General features: G+C 48.7%; 1 protein-coding gene across 3 annotated transcripts in view; it reads left to right on the forward strand.

Annotated features, from left to right (window-relative positions):
* EWSR1 (EWS RNA binding protein 1) overlaps positions 1-20,916 on the forward strand; it is a 403,636-nt gene that overhangs the window by 293,791 nt on the left and 88,929 nt on the right. The window lies entirely within an intron of this gene.

Consider the following 20,916-nt stretch of genomic DNA (forward strand, 5'->3'; position numbering starts at 1 on the left):
GAAATTCTCATAACACACTGTAAACATATACAGCTCCCAGGCTTCATTGCAAATCCCCAGTCTAAAAAGACTGAAAAGCTAACCTGTAGCTGAATGCACTAAAAACTGACGCTGTGCCTTTAAGGCACCTCTGCCCCTAGCTTCCCATCATGCCTCAGGGGTTACAGTTAGGTCAGTTGTTCTTTCCGGCTCCTTCAGGAAGGACCCTGGATACTCCGCTCCACATTTTTCTGCCTTTTTCAGTCAGAAAATCTTCAAAAGAACAATTTTTTGATTTACTTTGACTTTTCACATCGGAGTCAAGTAAGTAACTGCTTAGCAGTCAATTTTTTGTGAGGTTTTCCTTTCAGGATGCCCTCATTATTTGATGATTGCCCTTCTTGTGGCCACAAGAAGGCAAAAACGGACTCTCATGAGGTCTGTATTTTATGCTTGCCAGAGGATCATGATCCTAAAGACTGTTCCCATTGTAAAAATCTGTCTGACAGAACTCTTAAAGACAGAGAGAGGAACAGGCTCTATGGTCTGGCCCAGAGATCCATGAGAGGAAGATCTACAGAGAGGAAGAGTTCAAAGAGACCCAGAACTCCCTCCAAAGGCACAATCTGCTTCGCTCCATTCCTCCTCAAGTGCCTCGGGTTCAACGGGGTCATCTTCTAGGAGTAGGAGTCCGGTATCGAAGCATTCAACGCCGAAGGTTATCACTCCGTCGACGCCGCAGAGGCGTTCGACGGAAAAAGCTCCGTCGACGTCGAGATCGGCGTCGATGAGGAAATCGTCGTCAAAGAAGTTCGCCGACGTCGAAGAAAGCTCCGCCGTCGTCAACTAGGCGACGTTCGGCGTCGAGAGAAGCCACGAGATCGCCGTCGACAAGAAGATCGACTTCAAGACATAAGTCAACTCCGCCGCCGTCAACCAGGCGACGGTCGGCGTCGAGAGACAGATCACACTCGCCGTCGTCTCGACGTCGACAGGCTTCGAAGAGTGTGACACCTCCGCCGACGTCTCCACGGAGGCGTTCGGCGTCGAGGAGCAAGAGCCCCCTCGGACGAGCGTCGTCGAGGAAGGGATCATCGAAGGCACGTCGGCGCTCGACGTCGAGGAGGTCCGATCCTCCGCCGTCGCCACATGCCAGGTCGACATCAAGGGCATCGTCGATGACAGGACATTGTCGATTGCCATCTCCGTCGCCGACAGACCAACGTCGGTCGACGTCGAGAGCTCCGTCGACGGCAGGGCAACGCCGTTCGACGTCGAGGGAGAAGACTCCGCCGTCGGCTCATCATTGGTATGCTCCTTTGAGTAATTGGAAGGATTCTAAGGCACCAGAAAGACTTCAAAGGTACTTGAGTCCAGTCCACAGGTCCCCTCTTCAGCAAGCAGAAGAGGCAGATGGGCAGAGTCCTGCCATGCACCGATCACGCTCACGAGAGAGAGGAGCGGACAGGTCGCATGACCCTAGGGTCTCCCGCTCTCCAAGGAGGGAGCAACCCAAATCTCGAACACCGAGAAAGGAGGTACGGACTGAGAGATCGAGATCTCCAGTACATCAGAGGGTATCACGTTCTCCTCGAAGGGAGGAACGACCTAGGAGATCACCGGTGAGGAAGGAGCATTTTCACCACAGGAGAAGAAGAACTCCATCATCCTCCTCTCCATCTTCACCTAGATCTTCTAAAGGGGATTACTCTCCAACGCTGGCAGACAGCCCTCGCTCAAGAGCTTCCCCTCTTGACGACGTCAACACGTATCTGGACGTCTTACAAAGGGGTGCTCACAAGCTGAATATAGAGATGACCACTCCAGAGGTGTCCACTACGGTGATTTTTGAGACCCTTCATCACAAATCATATACACGGCCGTTGCTCCCATTAGTTCCAGGAATAATGGACCCAATCAAAGAGGTTTTCCTCACGCCAGCAACGATCAGGGCAGTACCGGCACGTATCCAGAAAAAATATAGGCCGGCCGACTCAGATCCTATCTTTGTTAAAGGTGAGCCTGCGGCGGACTCAGTTATTGATGCCTCAGCTAGGAAGAATCACACAGTCGCTCCTTCTTCGTCAGTTCCTCCTGACAAAGACAGCAAGACGCAAGATTCTTGGGGACGCAAGGTATGCAGCACAGCAGCTTCATCCCTGAAAGTCTCTAGTGCATCAGCCCTTCTGGGAAGGTACGATAGAGCCCTATGGGACTCCATGGAAAGATTCAAAGGGAAATTGCCCAAGGAGGACTAGAAGGACTTTGAGGAGACAGTGACGGAGGGCTGTTTGGTGGCAAACCAAATGATTAGTTCATCAGCAGATAACGCCCTTCTAGCTGGACATAACTACTCGCATGGGATTTGTGCGAGGAGATCCTCTTGGCTGCGTTTAACTGGGCTCAAACCAGATGCCCAACAGCGCATCCTCAATCTACCTTTTTCCGGATCTTCACTCTTCGGGGAGCATGCCGATCAGGAAATGGCCCGTATGAAGACTGAGTTAGACACAGTAAAGGCAGTAGGTCTGGAAAAACAGAAAGCACCGTTCAAACGACGCTTCAAGACCAACAAGAACCGGGGAGGCCAACAGAGGGTTCAAACCCCTCAATGGTCTCAAAACAAGCCACAAGGAAAGCCACAATACAGAGGAGGAAGGTCGAGCAGAGGCGGACATCATCAGTCCTCTACCACACCTAGAGGAGGCAAGGCCTGAGCAGTGGCTTCCTCTGACACCGTTACCCACTCCAGTGGGAGGAAGTGCTGCACAACATCTGGCAGAGTGGGTCAGCATCACGAAAGATCGGTGGGTGCTGAATATACTGCGCAATGGATATGCGCTACGTTTCAGGAAGAAACCACAACCGGCTCCTCCAAAAAAGTCTCGCTCGTACCAACTAGAGCTCCTCAAAAGGGAAGTGAGCGTCCTCTTAAAGAAAAACGCAATCGAAGAGGTACCCCTATCCCAAAGGGGGAAAGGAGTGTGCTCAAGATATTTCCTTGTCCCCAAAAAAGACCAAGAAGGCAAATTCAGACCGATTTTGGATCTTCGACTCCTCAACAAAGTGGTGGTCAAAGAGAAGTTTCGCATGTTGGCACTCCACCAAATATGTCCTCATCTACAAATCGGAGATTGGATGTGTTCGGTGGATTTACAAGACGCGTACTTCCACATTCCTATTACACCAGGTCATCGAAAGTACTTGAGGTTCCTGGTAGGGTCCAAGCATTACCAGTTCAAAGTGCTTCCTTTCGGACTCAAATCCGCACCAAGGGTCTTCACCAAGTGCATGGCAGTGGTAGCGGCGTGTCTACACAAAAAAGGTCTCTTTGTGTACCCATATCTAGACGACTGGCTCCTGAAGAGTCCGTCGCCTCGTCAAGCCACCAAAGACTGTCAACTGTGTCTCCAACAGCTACACAGGCTCGGCCTCCATGTGAACTCAGAAAAATCGATCCTGCAGCCCACGCAAACTATCCACTATCTGGGAGCAGTTCTAGACACAAAGTTAGGAAGAGCGTTTCCTTCGCAAGAGAGACTATCTTCCATGGGACAAAAATGCAAAAAGTTACTTCAGGTTCCTCGTCCAAAGGTGCGAGACGTAGCGTCTCTATTGGGCTCCATGGCGTCCTGCATCTTCCTAATACCGAACGCCAGGTTGAGGATGCGGCCTCTACAAGAGTCTGTGGAGGATCAGTGGGACCAAGCGACTGGAGATTGGGAGGATCGAATCATCCTGTCTCAAGCAGCACTGACCTCAATACAGTGGTGGACTCGCCCTCGGAATGTCCTGCAGGGAGTCCCTGTAGGAAGGTAGATCCCTGACTATGGTTGCCCCCAACTTTTTGCCTGGTGTTTTGCTGGTTTTCTGACTTAGTTGACCTGGGACCCTGCTATTCAGGGCCCCAGGCCTACTGCTCTCTCTGTAAAATGGATTCCATGTACCTTAGGTACATATCTAAATTGGATACTGAGTCACCTTATCAGTCCCTGTACAGTGTACCTTAGGTACCCAGGGCATAGGTGTACCCAGGGCCTACCAGGGGCTGCAGCATGTATTATGCCACCCCTGGCTGGCCATCCAAATCTGACACAACTGGCTGCTTGACAGCTGGGGCAAGGTGGTGTAATCACCCTTTGCTTTAGATATAGTATACCTATATCTAACCCTAAAAATGGACACACAGATCTCCTATCAGTCACTCCTATGGCAGGCCTTAACAATCTTGAAGGCAGTGTGCTTGGAATCGTGTGAGATGGTGCTCTGGCATGAGCTAAGCCTGTCTGCGGCTTTCGGGATCCATCCCTTAGCCGTTTCCACGATATCGCATACCATATACTCTTAAGTGCATTGTAATCCTCGCGGTTATATGCCAACTCTGGTATCGCTTTATCAAAACATGTCGAGTAAGGTGTCATACGAATTGGAATACTAACCCCTCGCCAATTCTGGCGACTGGGTTAGCATTCCACCCTTCTAGAGGGACACAACATGTATGTAACCCCTAACCCCGGTTAAAGTCAGACATAGCCTCAGCTCCACAAAATGGATGCTGCCACCGAGACACAAGTCTGCCCTCCTGCTGCTGGGAGTCCTCCCAGAGCAGGAGGCAAGGACAAAGGGTTTCCTGCCAGGGGCGGTGCCAGCACCGTCCCAGACAGGGTTTTGTGTATTGTAAGTAGGCAGGGCTTTAGAGGAAGGTGACTGCACGTGGCACCCCGGTGCTCACTGTGCATAGGCTGGCTGGAACCAGTTCCAGGGTCACTCCAGACCCTGTGCTGGGGAAAAGCCCGCCAAGGAAGTGGGTGTAACCACCCCCCTCCTAGTCCCACCCATAGGGCAGGACTTAGTCGCGTGCCAGCCCCCTTTTACAGGATAAAGGTAGAGACTGGCCCCCTTCCAGATCAGATCATCTTTGAATCCTGAAACTACTTTCTGCGAAAGGAACTCAAGACTTCTTCCTAAGATTTCTCCCTTGTGACTAAGGAGTAGTCACCCTGCATCCGCAGGCACCATCTAAGAACACTGCGGTCTGCTGCAAGTCCTTCCTCCGGAATCCGACTGCCCAGCTCGACGAAAACCGGCTTCCCTGGCACCTCTGACCTCTACCCACCTCTACAGCCCAGCTGAGAACCGTGGGTGCGACGAGACCTCAAGGGACCGGCCCTCTGCAAGACTGCACGACTTCTTTCCAGCAAGCCCGCCGAGTGAATTCCTGGTGAGTGCTTTGGGGTCCGAGAAGCCCCCACCCTGAGCAGCTCCAGCACCGAAGAGCAGCCCCCCAGCATCTCCACGATCTGCGTGGGGCCCTTCTGCTTTTTGCTGCTCACCGCGTTGTTTGGCTACTAGCCCGCTGGCTTGTGGCCTTCCTGACGACGCCCGACGACATTTCTGCTGCTGGTCTGGTTGCTCCAGACTGGCCCTTGCTTCCCTCCATCGGAGAAGTAACCTGGACCCTCCTGGTCCACTCAAGACGCCATTTTAGGTCCACCGCGTGGGCCTTGCATTTGCCAAGACTTGTTGCCCAATCCTGGGTCCAGCGACGTCGACAGCAAGAACCTTCGTGGGACAGCTCGCACCTCCATCCTGGTCGCCGACAACGCCTCCTGGTCCGAGAGACTGCAGAGCCCAGCAGCGCCCACTCACCTGACTGCGGTGACTTCGCCCGGTGCCATCCTGGTGCCCACTTAATCACTGGCTAGTGATTCAAGAACTTGGTCCCCTCTGCTTTCAGGTTTCCTTCTTCCTTGATCCAGGCTTGGATCCATCGAACTTTTCTTCACTGGTCGCCTGCCAGCAACTTCTTCCTTCCAGGCTCCTGGTCCGGCAACGAGATCCCCGACGTCTTTTCAGACCTATGCAGCTGCAGCCCCTGGGCTAGGTAACTTCGGCACCTCGGTGTCCCAGCATAGCCTCACTATCCTAGGGTCAGGATCCACTGTCGTTTTCTTCCCACCAGGTCGGGTTCGCCCGTGAACACTAACTTTGCCTTTACTAGCCTCCATAGACTTTGTCCCGCATCCCGCGTGAGAGTGCACACTCTGCACCCGAGTCCCCTGGGCCTCCTAGTAGTAATCTAACGATTCCCTAGTCCAGTCCTAGCGATTCCAAAGCCTATTAGAACTGTTACTTACCTGCTAGTAATTCGCATTCCACTTTTAAAGTATATGGTCTTTCGTGCCCCTCGGGCATTTGTGTATAACGTGCTAACTTAAGTATTTTCGTAAGAGTTTTGTTGTGTGCCTAGCACCCTGTCCTCATAAAGAGTACAGGGTTGTTGTGATTCTAATAAATACACTGTTTATTTTCATAACACTTGTGTGGTGTCCTTTCACTGGGTGTTCAAGGGGTAATGTGATGGTAAAACAGCTGGCTTAACACGCCCTCTAGAGTCTTAGCCTTAGACTGCTCGTATCCATGCTACTAGGATAGCTGGTCTATAAGGTTGACTTACAACCAATCATCAATAAGGGTTGTTTGGACTGATATATAGTGATCACTAGAATAGTGAGCACTGCACATCAGGCCAACTTCTCACAGTCCCTTTTCAGCAACCTCTTCCTTCGCTGTCTGTGGTAACGGACGCATCTCTAGAAGGCTGGGGTGCTCACATGGGTCATCTTCAGATTCAGGGTCGCTGGTCGACCAACCTTCAGACATACCACATCAACATGCTGGAGCTTCGAGCAGTTCATCTGGCGCTCAAAGCGTTCTTTCCAGCAATAACAACTGACAAAGTCCTGGTTCAGACGGACAACACTACAACTATGTTCTATCTGAACAAGCAGGGAGGAACTCGATCTCGCCCACTGTCTCTGGAGGCCCAGACAATCTGGCACTGGCTTCTGGCTCGGGGACTGTCGGTGGTGGCAGTGCACCTTCCAGGCGAGCTAAACACAAAAGCAGACGCACTCAGCAGGCACTTCGAAGATCAGCCAGACTGGGTGCTAAACGACGAAGTGGTCGAAGAACTCTTCCGTTGCTGGGGTCGTCCAGACATAGACTTATTTGCGGACGACAAACGCCAAATGCCACGCCTTCGCGTCCAGGTTCCACCGGCCAGGGACGCAAGGGAACGCTCTCCTGCTGGAGTGGACAGGAATGTTCGCTTATGCTTTTCCCCCTCTGGCACTGATTCCGAAGGTGGTGGCCAAGCTCATCAGATCGAGCATGGACATGATCCTAATTGCTCCGGATTGGCCGCGACAATGGTGGTATCCAGATCTGTTACATCTGTCGCTGTGTCCACACAGACGTCTACCGTGCAGACCAGACCTGCTGAGCAAGATGGACGGGAGGATCCTGCATCCCAACCTCCCGTCGCTGAACCTGACTGCATGGCTCCTGAGGTCTTGCAATATGGACACTTAAATCTGCCTCCGGAATGTATGAATATTTTAAGAGAGGCAAAAAGACCATCCACAAGGACGTCTTATGCGTTCAAGTGAAAAAGATTTTTCATTTGGTGTAAGGACCATGGCTTTGATCCCACCAAAGGGCAAGAAGAGGTAGTCCTGCCATACCTCCTATACTTAGCGACATCAGGGTTGAAATACGCTTCTATTAGGGTTCATTTATCCGCCATAGTAGCGTACAGAAAATCACCTACACAAACGTCGTTTTTTCAGGTCCCGGTGGTGAAGGATTTCCTTCAGGGATTAAAGAAGGTCTATCCCCCTGTGAGAAATCCTTCTCCTCCCTGGGAGTTGAACCTGGTTCTCTCCAGACTGATGTCTACACCGTTTGAGCCTATACACAAGGCCTCCTTGCAGCATCTCACTTGGAAGGCGGCCTTCTTGGTGGCAATAACCTCTGCGCGCAGGGTTAGCGAGATACAAGCACTCTGCACCAAGGAACCTTACACTGTTTCACCACAACAGAGTGGTAATGAGGGCTCACCCATCTTTCCTTCCAAAGGTGGTATCGGATTTTCATATAAATCAAACGATTACCCTTCCTTCGTTCTTTCCTAACCCATCGACCCCAGCTGAGAGGTGGTTGCACTCGTTAGATCTTAAACGGGTGCTAAAGTTTTACCTAGAAAGAACGAAGGACACCAGAAAGACAGACCAACTCTTTGTCAATTATGGTGCAATGAGGACCGGGTTTGCAGCAGCCAAAAGATCCATCTCCAGATGGATTGTCTCTTGTATCAAACTAGCATACCAGCTGGCTGGCAAACCTTTGTTGCAATCACCCAAAGCTCATTCCACTAGAGGGAAAGCAGCCACAATAGCTTTTTTGCATGACATTCCTATGTCAGAAATATGCAAGGCTGCGACATGGAAATCAGTCCATACCTTTACAAGGCATTATTGCCTAGAGTCTGATTCCAGAGCGGATTCTCAAGTAGGGCAAGCCTCCTTGAGAAACCTTTTTGGGTAGAATAAGGCCTACTCTTGGGCCTACGGATATGAATGTTATCTGTTGATTCCTTTGCCCGCAGGGATGAGGTGAGGCTCGCTACTCTATTCTAATGCTTATGACTATTGATGAGGATCCCCTGGAAGAGAAGGATTAGTTACTTACCTGTAATCCTAGTTCTCTTCCAGGGGTATCCTCATCAAAGTCATAAGCAACCCTCCCGCCTCCCCGGGCAAAGGACTTTGTTTATTACATAGGAGATGTTTTTTAACCTGTTATTACCATGGTTTGGTTTTCAGTCTCCGAAAAGAACTGACCTAACTGTAACCCCTGAGGCATGATGGGAAGCTAGGGGCAGAGGTGCCTTAAAGGCACAGCGTCAGTTTTTAGTGCATTCAGCTACAGGTTAGCTTTTCAGTCTTTTTAGACTGGGGATTTGCAATGCAGCCTGGGAGCTGTATATGTTTACAGTGTGTTATGAGAATTTCTACTGTTTTTTAAGCATTAAAACAGTTTCTAAACAAGCATTGGTGTTGTTTCTCATATTTCTAATGCAAAATACACTGTATGGTGGAAATTCTTCACAGCATATTACAGCTCTGTTTTATTTGGCTGCAATTGCTTATTTATATATATATATATATATAGGTCTATATATATGTGGGGCACATATAATATATTGTTTCCGGGGTCCCGCGCATGGGCGGGAATATTCTAATGCTTATGACTTTGATGAGGATACCCCTGGAAGAGAACTAGGATTACAGGTAAGTAACTAATCCTTCCTTTCCTGCTCAACCTTCCTTTAGTGCCCCACCTCACAACGCCAACACTACCTCCCCGCCCAAACCTGATACCTACCTGATAACCTCGGGACTCAACTCTTCCATGAATTTACCCTTCTCTCCTTCACCAACCACGCCCTCTATCCCCCTTACTCGCCAGTCTACAATCCCAGTTCTCCTTGGAACAAGCAGACTCCCCCTTCATCCACCTTCACCTAGACCACCCCAACAACTTAGACCTAACCCCCCCTGTCCCTCCACCCAACAACCAGACCCCACCCCAATAAGTTGCATGTTGATCAACTGCCGATCCGCCTCCTGCCATGCAACTGAGATTGTGGAAACCATTCTCAGCGAAAACATAGACATCGCATTCCTTACGGAAACCTGGCTCACCGCCCACTCCACCCCTATCCTCGACCTGCTTACTCCCCCAGGTTATTCTATCATTAGGAAAGATAGAGTTGATCAAACAGGAGGCGGTCTTGCCCTAATCTTTAAAGCTGAACTTAACATCTCGCTTATACAGCTACAAGACCCTTCATCCTTTGAATACCTCTGCACCGATCTCATTATTCCTGGCTCCCCCTCCATTCGGTTGCACACTATCTACCACCCCCCTGGGATTAGTATCTCTTTTACTGAAGAGATGTCCGAACTTATTATTCAATCATCGCTCTCCCACTCCAAGAATCTCTTCCTTGGTGACTTCAACATCCACTGGAATAAAAAGGAAGACCCTGCTGTCATCCTATTGAAAGAAGTTATGGACATCACCAACTTGACCCAACTTTGCCATTCCCCTACTCATACCAAAGGTGCCACCCTTGATGCTATTCTAGCTAGCAAGAAGCTGCTGGTCTGATCACCACCTTATCCTCTTCACCATCAACAGCACCATTACAAGCCCTGCCCCCACCAACACTCTACCCTTGAAACTAACAAGCAACCTTCACCGTATTCCACCGGGCGAATTGGAAGCCTCAATTAAAACATGCCTACTTCGACCACCTCTCTGACAGCACCAACGACCTGACCAATCATTATAAGAATTCTATTCTTGAAGCCCTAGATCAAATTGCCCCAATTAAACTCAAACAACAAAAAAATAACCCTCCCAAGTCTTGGTTCAATACCGAACTTAACAATGAAAGACGGGCCCTCGGACAATCTGAACGCGTTTGGAGGAATCATCCCTTCTCTGACAATCTGGCCCTCCTTAGAACTGCTAGAGCCCATTACAAAATACACATTTTCAACGAAAAAGCCTCCTTTCTCCGATCACAACTTGACCAGGCTAGAAACCGCCCCAGAGAACTCTTTAACATTGTTAAAAAAAAAAAAGAACTTCCTCTGGCCCTCCTAAACTATTAGCCTCTACTGAAAGATGTGAAGAAATTGCTAGCTTCTTCACGAACAAAGTCAACAATATAGAACTATCTTTCTCTCCCCCCCATTCCCACTCCATCCTCCCCTTAACCAACACACACTCCCCAACACTCCTAACCTACTCTCTTCCCACTTTCCCGCCCTTCTCGACCCCCCCTCAATCCATACTTACTCTCCCCCTTCCAGACTCTTCCCCGAAGGCCCACCTCGCTAAAAACAACGCCTCATGGAACGAATTTAGTCCAGTTTCTGAACCCACGATCATTCTTAAAAACACCTCGGCCAACTCTAATGACCGCAATAACCTACGCCCTATCTCTAACCTTCCTTTCCTTTCGAAGGTCCTTGAAAAATGTGTCCTGTCTCAATTAGAGAACCATATCACTGCCTTTAATCTCCTTGAGGTTTTCCAATCAGGTTTTAGAAAGGGATGCAGTACTGAAACTGCTATGTTAAATATCACAGATGATATTCATCGCTCCCTAGACAAAGGTGAATATTCACTACTAATCCTCCTTGACCTCTCGGCTGCTTTTGATACTGTCCACCATCCCACCCTTCTTAACACTCTCAAAAATCGATTTGGCTTTGAAGACACTGTATTCAAATGGTTCTCCTCGTTCCTTCAAAATAGATCGCAGCAAATCAAGCTCAACCACTACCTCTCCAATCCACAACCTGTACTACTCGGTGTCCCTCAAGGATCCATCCTTTCCCCAACGCTTTTTAATATTTCCATGGAACCACTCCCTCTCAATATCAAACAAGCCAAAATCAGTTACCTCCTCTATGCTGACGACGCACAACTATACTACAAGATCAAATCACATAAGGACATTCTTCACCTCAGTGACACCTTGACTAGAGTCCAAACCTGGTTCCATTTGAACCATCTTAAACTGAACCCGAAAAAAACTGAAATCATCCTTTTCACTCCCAAAAACAATTCCCTTCCCATTCAACTCTGGATCAATGATATCAAAGCACTTAACTGCTCCCTCTCCGCCTCAAATTCTGTTAAATCCTTAGGCATCAGCATTGACCAGAATCTTAATCTCATCCCCCACATAAAAAATGCAGCCAAAAGTGCTCTCATCACCCAACTCCACCCCAAAGAAATCAAACCTTTTATTCCAGCCGATGATTTCATAACTGTTGTCCAATCACTTGTCCTTTCCAGGATTGACTATGGTAACGCCACACTTGCCGGCACCCCTAAAGTCCATCTTGCTCCGATTAAATCTGTTCTCAATCTAGCTGCTAGACTTATCTCTGACTGTAAAAGATTTGACCACATCACCCCTGTCCTCAAAAGTCTCAATTGGCTCCCAACAGAAAGAAGATCCTCCTACAAGATTACCTGTATCATTTACAAAGCTCTTCACCAAAACACCCCCTCTTACCTTGCAGTCAAATTACAGAAAGCAGGGTGCTCCAGGTCCCTGAGGAGCACTAACTCTCTTGCCCTGATCCCTCCCAGACTCAAATGTAAAAAAAAAAACAATCCCGAGCTTTCTCTGGTAATGCTCCTACGATTTGGAACTCTCTCCCCAAGGACCTCCGCTGTAACCCCTCTTACACTCTCTTCAAAAAAGAACTCTAGTACTTCTCAACAAATATTGGGGTGCCTAATTCTACTGACTCTGAACCTGCTCACTCCTTACGCCTCCGCGACCCACTATGTCCCACACCCTCTCCCTCGTTTCTTACTCTCTCTCCCCTCTCCTACATCATCTCTCTCGTATCTTTTAACCTTCATCTTCCCCTTAATTTATCTGTTACTTTGCTCACATAGCTCTTCTGAGTGCATTGCGACTACCTCTTGTAATTTTCTGCACATTGTTAATGTTGTATTATTATGTTTTACCTTCCGTGTAAAGCGCTCTGATACTCTTGGGTCCAGCAGCGCTATATAAAACCTTTGAAATAAATAAATAGCATAGCATAACAAAACAGTATAGCATAACACAACCTAGCATAACAAAACGCAACCTAGCATAACAAAACGCAACCTAGCATAACAAAACGCAACCTAGCATAACAAAACGCAACCTAGCATAAACGCAACCTAGCATAACAAAACGCAACCTAGCATAAAACAAAGCCAAGCATAACATAAAATAGCATAACAAAACACAACACAACAAAACATAGCATAACATACCAAACATAGCAACGCATAGCAAAACATAGCATAGCAAAACATAGCATAGCAAAACATAGCATAGCAAAACATAGCATAGCGAAACAGCACAGCATAGCAAAGCACAGCATAGCAAAGCACAGCATAACACAGCACAGCATAGCATAACACAGCACAGCAAAACATAGTATAGCACAACACAACAAAACATAGCATAGCAAAACATAGCATAGCAAAACATAGCATAGCAAAACATAGCATAGCAAAACAGCATAGCGAAGCACAGCATAGCGAAGCACAGCATAGCGAAGCACAGCATAGCGAAGCACAGCATAGCGAAGCACAGCATAGCGAAGCACAGCATAGCGAAGCACAGCATAGCGAAGCACAGCATAGCGAAGCACAGCATAGCGAAGCACAGCATAGCGAAGCACAGCATAGCGAAGCACAGCATAGCGAAGCACAGCATAGCGAAGCACAGCATAGCGAAGCACAGCATAGCGAAGCACAGCATAGCGAAGCACAGCATAGCGAAGCACAGCATAGCGAAGCACAGCATAGCGAAGCACAGCATAGCATAGCACAGCAAAGCAAAGCACAGCACAGCACAGCAAAGCACAGCATAGCAAAGCACAGCATAGCAAAGCACAGCATAGCAAAACACAACATAGCATAGCATAGCAAAACACAACATAGCATAGCAAAACACAACATAGCATAGCAAAACACAACATAGCATAGCAAAACACAACATAGCATAGCATAGCAAAACACAACATAGCATAGCATAGCAAAACACAACACAACATAGCATAGCAAAACACAACAAAGCATAGCATAGCAAAACACAACAAAGCATAGCATAGCAAAACACAACAAAGCATAGCATAGCAAAACACAACAAAGCATAGCAAAACACAACAAAGCATAGCATAGCAAAACACAGCATAGCATAGCAAAACACAACACAGCATAGCATAGCAAAACACAACAAAACATAGCATAGCAAAACAAAGCATAGCATAATAACACAACATAGCATCACCAAATATGGCATCAACATGCCATGTTTAGAAATGCCACCGCCATGGTGTCCTTCCTGTGACTTCGGCACTTTTCCTGCGCAAGCTCCCACCTTTGGGCGCCATCTTCAGATTCTTTTTTTCACCGTTGGGTCTGGATTGTCACCGAGAGGCTCCAGAGGACTACACGGTCGTAGAGACCGATAAGAAAACAGCAAACGGGGTAGGAGAGACGTCGACCCCTAAAACCCCAACAGACTCTCGAAAAACAGAGTCTAAGTTCACAAAAGGAGCACTGGCGCCGAAAATCTTGACGGCCGCAGCTGCATCCAGGGATAAACAGCCCAGCGGTGTGAGAAAGTGGCTCTATATATACTGGGCCATAGTAAGGTACAGTGTGTATAGAGACCACAAACCCCAGAGGTATTACAGAGGTTAAAGTCAGGGGTGACCTTACTCTTAAAAGTGGTATATTTGTCGAGCAGTAAGGCAGTACCAGAGAACATTGTAAAGCATTTGTTGTACACACTCAGTCAGCAAAAGGTTTAACGCACTCAAGGACAGAACTCCAGGCCAATTGTTTTTATATCCAAAGATATAATTTTATTTTTAGAACCAACCGGTATAAAAATATACTTTTCTCAGTGATGAGTGATCTCCGGTTATTGCTTTGCAGAAAGACTATGATTTTGTAAACACAATAGGTACAAGGGTTGCAATAGGCAACACAGTTCTAAGCACAATTTAGCATTGAGCTCAATGGGTTTTTCTACACAATTATAGTTGATTATTTTGTCGATTACTTTTGTAAGTCCAGGACTGGATGCTAGATTCAGTCCTGGGGTGTAAGCTGGAAACTGTTTAGTGAAAATGTTTTGGTTATTGAAATGATTTTTAAGGAATAAAAATATAGCTGGCAGTACTTCAAACACTGCCATGCATAGACTGCGCAATAATCACCAACAAGGAGCCTGATTACAGAGGAGTTCAGAGTTCACTCAGAGGAAAATGGTGGGGCTGAGGAGAGCCGGTGACTCACCAACCCATAAGGGGGTCAGGCAGTATATACAGCTCAGTGGGTTCAACAACCGCTGGAGAAATGAATTTGCCATTTACAGGTTACAGTTATACCGGAACTGGTCTAAGTTGTCGTAATGACTGCCACCAAACTAGATAATACAAACACCTCTTATGTTACATACATAGGCCTTTCCATGGGAAAGAATTACAAACGTATTCTCAAAAAAGTATACAAATCTAAGTTTCTGATAGATACATCTGCCGTGTGGATTCCTCACCTTGTGAATATCCCCTGCGTCAGCAACCTTCGTAAATTCTTTTGTAGCTTCACGCCGACGTGGACCTGGGCGTCACAGAGGCACGGCATCGCTCGCGACTCCGCTGACGTCACCGATACCTATAATAGGCCCACGCCGGCGTGATGACATCAGTTCCCTTTTTTCCACGTCGCTAACGGTTTTCTGGGATCATCTGTAGCCTTTACTGTAACTTTGTTACTTGCTATATTTTCTAGTCTCTTTGTCTTCTCTTTCAATATGACCTCGAAGAAGACCGGATTTAAAGCCTGCGGAGAATGTAACAAAATAATGTCAATTACAGATCCACATGAATGCTGTTTGTGGTGTCTGAGCTCCGACCACGACGTCGAGGACTGCCAGTCATGCAGGAAGATGACACCAAAGGCCCTCCGGGAAAGAGAAGCAAAACTTCTTGTTGCCAAGTTCAAAGAAGGAAAAGAGAAGAAGAAATCAAGATCGCGAACTCGACGCTCGAAGTCAAGGTCTCGATCGAGGTCGCGATCGGATTCGTCCTCAGCCCATGCTTCGAGAAAGAAGCATAAAAAGAGAACCCATGAATCCCGACATTGATCGAGGAAGGAGTCGGGTTCCAAGCCGAAGTCGCAGGTGAAACTGGTCGAGAAGGTAGTTTCTTCGGCTTCGGAGGAACATGATGCCGAAGTTGAGGTGTCGCATGCGAACTCGCTGAGTTCGCCGAAGCAGAAGGCTGTTCCGTCTCCGAACCCATCCCATCCTTCAGGTCGGGAGGATGAAGGTGAGGAGGAGGAGGAGGAGGTTGGTGAGGGAGGGGCTCAGCTGCCCGAAGGTCGTACGACTCCGGTGCACCAGCCCGAAGAAGAGGTAGACGTCGTTTCGACTCCACGCCCTCAAGAACAACCTGGGGGTTCGTACCCAGCCTTCCCGGCTCCAGGTCAGGACCCTACGCATTTCCTGAATGCGATGTTCGGAATCTATTCAAGGGCTATGTATCCCTCTGGGGCTCCTACTGGTCCCATAGGTCCGTTGGCATATGGTTTGGGTGTTCCTCAATCCTATGCACCTGCGCCCTTTATGCCGGCTCCGACGCCGTATTGGCATTATCCGACTCCGGCGAGGCCTGCGACTCCGAAGCCATCGACGCCGAGATCGATGACCCAGATTCCTTCGACACCAGTTCCATCAACTTTGATGCCGAACCCTGAACGACGTCGTGAATCTCTCCCTCGTCCGACGTCTAGTTCGACTCCGGCTCCGTCGGAGTCGATTGCAGATCCGACGGCTTCGAATGTGAAGCTAAGATCTAGGCGTGAAGCCCAAAGATTGATGGAGGAAGAAAGATATAGAGGGGAAAATCTGGAGGAGGGCGAGCTACAGGATTGTGAGGACCCTTTTGAGGACCTGTCTGTAGCTAGTGGCCTAGAACTGTCACCTGAATGGGACCTTGTTTCAGTTTCTAATGAACCCTCAAAGGATGTGACACCTTATCATATGGTGATAAAGAAGGCTGCAAATGTATTGAACATTGCTCTACCAACTGCAGAATTTAAATCTAATCTGCTCACAGAGGTCCTTCACTCTCCTTCTTCAGTGACTGAACCTTTACTACCTTTTAATGATGCCTTAAAGGATCCGATTTTAGAGATTTGGAAAAATCCTGTATCAGCTCATGCTGTATCTAGGGCTGTAGCTAGGAGGTATAGGGCAGCTCCTGAAAACCCGGAATCTTTAACCTCTCATCCTCTGCCGGAGAGTTTGGTGGTGCAGGCTGCCTGTTCCAAAAGATCTACGGGCGCATTTCCGCAGGTCCCAGCAGAAAAGAGTCGAGAAAGCAGGATCAGGCTGCTAAAAAGGTATTTTCCTCTGCCAGTATGGCTTTGAAGTCTACAAACGCAACCTGCTTGATGGGGCGTTATATCCACGCTCTTATGGACACTGTGAAACAGTTGGTGCCCAAAATACATGAGGAGGATAGAAAAGACTTCCAGGAGGTAATCTCCGATACTCAAGCTGCAGCAAGGCAGGTTATTCAAACTGGGTTGGACACGGCTGACTCTGTGGCGAGGGTCATGGGTTCTTCAGTAGCGACAAGAAGAGCTGCATGGCAGAAGTCTAGTGAGTTTTCCACAGATGTCCAGGCTGCATTGATGGATCTTCCATTTGACGGGTCTGGATTATTTGGAAAAAAAGCAGACACTGCTTTGGAACGCTTTAAAGATAGCAGAGCAACAGCAAAGTCGTTGGGCCTTCAGACCAGGGGCACTTTTGGAAGACGTTCAAGAGGATTTGGCAGATCTTCTTTTCAAACCTATAAGTCAACCCAGCAGCAGCCACAGCAGCAGCAAAACACATTATATAGAGCTTATAGAGGCAAACAAAGGGCCCGGGCTCGGGCCGTAACGCTTCTTCCTCTTCCCCATCCCAACCCCCAGCCACCGCAGCAAAGCAGCCCCTAGATCCACCATTCCGGATCATGTGGGCCCAGTGGGGGGCCGGCTTACCCATTTTCTACAAGATTGGGAATTGATAACATCGGATCTTTGGGTTCTCAATCTTGTAGAGAATGAGTCTGCTCTTCCGGGAGTTTCCCCCAAATTATCCTCCTTGCCAGGGTTATTGCTCAGAGGACCACCTGCGTCTCCTGCAGGAAGAAGTCCTGGCACTGTTTCGAAAAGGTGCGATAGAGGTGGTTCCAGAGCAGGAGAGGGGTCAGGGATGCTACTCCCGGTATTTCCTAATCCCCAAAAAGGATGGCAGGCTTCGGCCAATTCTGGATCTCAGGATCTTGAACCTTTACCTGAAACAGGAAAAGTTCAAGATGCTCACTCTTGCACGGTTCTTCAAGCGCTGCTGGAAGAAGACTGGATGGTGTCGATCGACTTGCAGGATGCGTATTTTCATATTCCCATCTTGAAGTCGCACAGAAAGTATCTCCGTTTTACGGTTGGGTCGCAACACTACCAGTTTGCGGTCCTTCGTTTGGTCTTATTACTGCGCCTCGAGTCTTCACCAAGGTGATGGCAGTGGTGGCAGCACATCTCAGGAGGTCGGGGATACATGTATTCCCGTATCTGGACGACTGGTTGATCAAAGCGGAGTCGCCGGAGAGGGTGCTCCATCATCTGCAAGAGACTACTCAGTTGTTACACAAGTTGGGTTTTTCGATAAATGTACCCAAATCTCACCTAGTGCCCTCCCAGCGCAACCTGTTCATAGGTGCGGTACTTGACACTACTGTTTGTCGTGCATTCCCTCCACCTCAATGGATTTGCGACATTCAGGAAATGATTCCTTTGTTCTACAATGGAGCGGTCGTTCCAGTCCTGAAGGTTCTTCGCCTGCTCGGTCTGATGGCTTCTTGTATTCTATTGGTCAACCATGCACGCTGGCATATGAGGGCACTCCAGTGGTGCCTCCGCAGGCAGTGGTATCAGCACAACGGAGATCTCAGGGAGTCAGTGAAGATCTCCAGAGAAGCTGCAGCGGATCTGTCTTGGTGGAGCGTGGAAGGCAATCTGTCGCAAGGAAAGCCTTTTCAACTTCCTCCATCAGTGGCCACGGTGATAACGGATGCATCCACTCTCTGGTGGGCTGCTCATCTGGGGGACCTAGAGATCAAGGGTCTTTGGTCTCCAGAGGAAAGGTTGCTTCACATCAACCTTCTGGAATTGCGGGCAATACGTCTGGCGCTCAAGGCCTTCCTCCCTTCCCTTCGCGGTGAGTCGGTTCAGGTCCTGACGGACAACACGACCGCGATGTGGTACATCAACAAACAGGGAGGAGTGGGGTCGCAGTGTCTCTGCAGAGAGGCTCTGCGTCTCTGGTCCTGGGTTCAGGACCATCAGATTTGTCTGATGGCAAATCTGGCCGGAGTTCAGAACGTTCGTGCAGACAGTCTGTCGGCAGTACTCTGCCGACCACGAGTGGAGGCTTCACCCGGAGGTTGTTCACGACATCTTTCAGATGTGGGGGACTCCTCGGGTGGACCTGTTCGCCACTCGCGAGAATGCTCATTGCCTGTCATTCTGCAGTCTCCAGTATCCGATGCAAGGAGCCTTTCGGGACGCGTTTCTGTTGAGTTGGGGAAATCAACTCCTTTACGCGTTTCCTCCCATACCTTTGATTCCTCGGGTTCTGAGGAAGATTCGCCAAGACCGGGCCCAAGTTATATTGATCGCCCCGGATTGGCCAAGAAGGGTGTGGTACTCAGACCTTCTCCACCTCTCCTCTCACCCGCCGCTCCGTCTCCCTCACAGGGCAGATCTCCTCTCCCAGATGGAGGGGCAGGTTCTACACCCCCACCTCCAGACCTTACACCTTCATGCCTGGAGATTGAACGGGGCAACTTGAGTTCTTTTTCTCTCCCGCCTGACGTGGTGGATGTCATCTTGTCAGCCAGGCGTGACTCCACTAAGTCAATCTATTTTTATAGGTGGTCAAAATTTGTCACTTGGTGTGGGGAGAAATCTATAGACCCTCTGAGAGCCCATTTGTCTGATGTTCTCCAGTTTGCCCTTTCTCTGGCGCAACAGGGGCTTGCCGTTGCCACAGTGAAGGGCTATCTTTCTGCGCTGTCTGCATTTCTCTGTTTGCCTGACCAGCCATCTTTTTAAATCTCCTGTGGTTTTAAGATTTTTGAAGGGCCTCACAAATAAGTTCCCTCCTACTCCTTTTATTGTGCCTCAGCGGGATTTAAATCTTGTTTTGACTTTTCTGATGGGTGCTCCTTTTGAGCCTCTTCACAAATGTCCTATGAGGCTTTTGACTCTTAAGACAGTTTTCCTCGTGGCAAGGAGGGTAAGTGAGCTTCAAGCTCTTAGTTCCAAGCCCCCTTTCTTGTCCATTCATGCTGATCGAATGGTTCTTAGGACCATGGCTGCTTTTCTGCCTAAGGTGGTGACTCCTTTCCACCTTGGTCAATCCATTACCCTTCCTACCTTTTATCCTCCCCCCACACCCTTCCAAGGAGGAGGAGAGGTTACACCGTCTGGACCCCAGGAGGTCGGTGTCTTTTTATCTGGACAGATCTAAAGACTGTCGGTTGGATGACCAGCTCTTCATTGGCTTTGCTGGCTGCAAGAGAGGAAGAGCGGTTCATAAAAGAACTTTATCAAGATGGATCGTCCTCTGTATAAAGATCTGCTACTCTTTGGCGGGTAAGGAACCACCAGAGGGTATAAGGGCTCATTCTACAAGAGCTAAGTCCTCAACCTCCGCTTTGGCTAGAGGTGTTCCTGTAGAGGATATTTGTAGGGCGGCAACTTGGTCTTCCCTCCACACTTTCGCAAAGCATTACTGCTTGGATTCCGAGGTGAGGAGGGACGGCCATTTTGCGCGCTCTGTCCTCCAGGATTGCCTGGTTTAGAAGAGTGGACACCCTCCTCCGGGAGTGGGGACTGTTGGACTCTATTCACAAGGTGAGGAATCCACACGGCAGATGTATCTATCAGAAGAACAAGTTACTTACCTTCGGTAACGCTTTTTCTGGTAGATACAATATCTGGCTGTGGATTCCTCACTGACCCACCCGCCTCCCCGTTGTCCACTCTTCTATACCAGAGTTTCTGTAATGTATTTATTGTCAAGGAGTTGTTTATTTCAAATGTTTTATTGCATTTGCTTCACACTGTGTGTTACCTTGATATTGCACTGTGTATACTATGTATATGTCTACTGTCATTGGTCCGTCCGTGTGCCTCGAAGGCACGGAAAAAAAGGCGGAACTGATGTCATCACGCCGGCGTGGGCCTATTATAGGCGTCGGTGACGTCAGCGGAGTCTCGAGCGATGCCGTGCCTCTGTGACGTCCGGGTCCAGGTCAGCGCGAAGCTACAAAAGAATTTCCGAATGTTGCTGACGCAGGGGATATTCACAAGGTGAGGAATCCACAGGCAGATATTGTATCTACCAGAAAAAGCGTTACCGAAGTTAAGTAA

The sequence above is a fragment of the Lissotriton helveticus genome, chromosome 11 (assembly GCF_964261635.1).
Source record: "Lissotriton helveticus chromosome 11, aLisHel1.1, whole genome shotgun sequence".
Classification (NCBI taxonomy): Eukaryota; Metazoa; Chordata; class Amphibia; order Caudata; family Salamandridae; genus Lissotriton; species Lissotriton helveticus.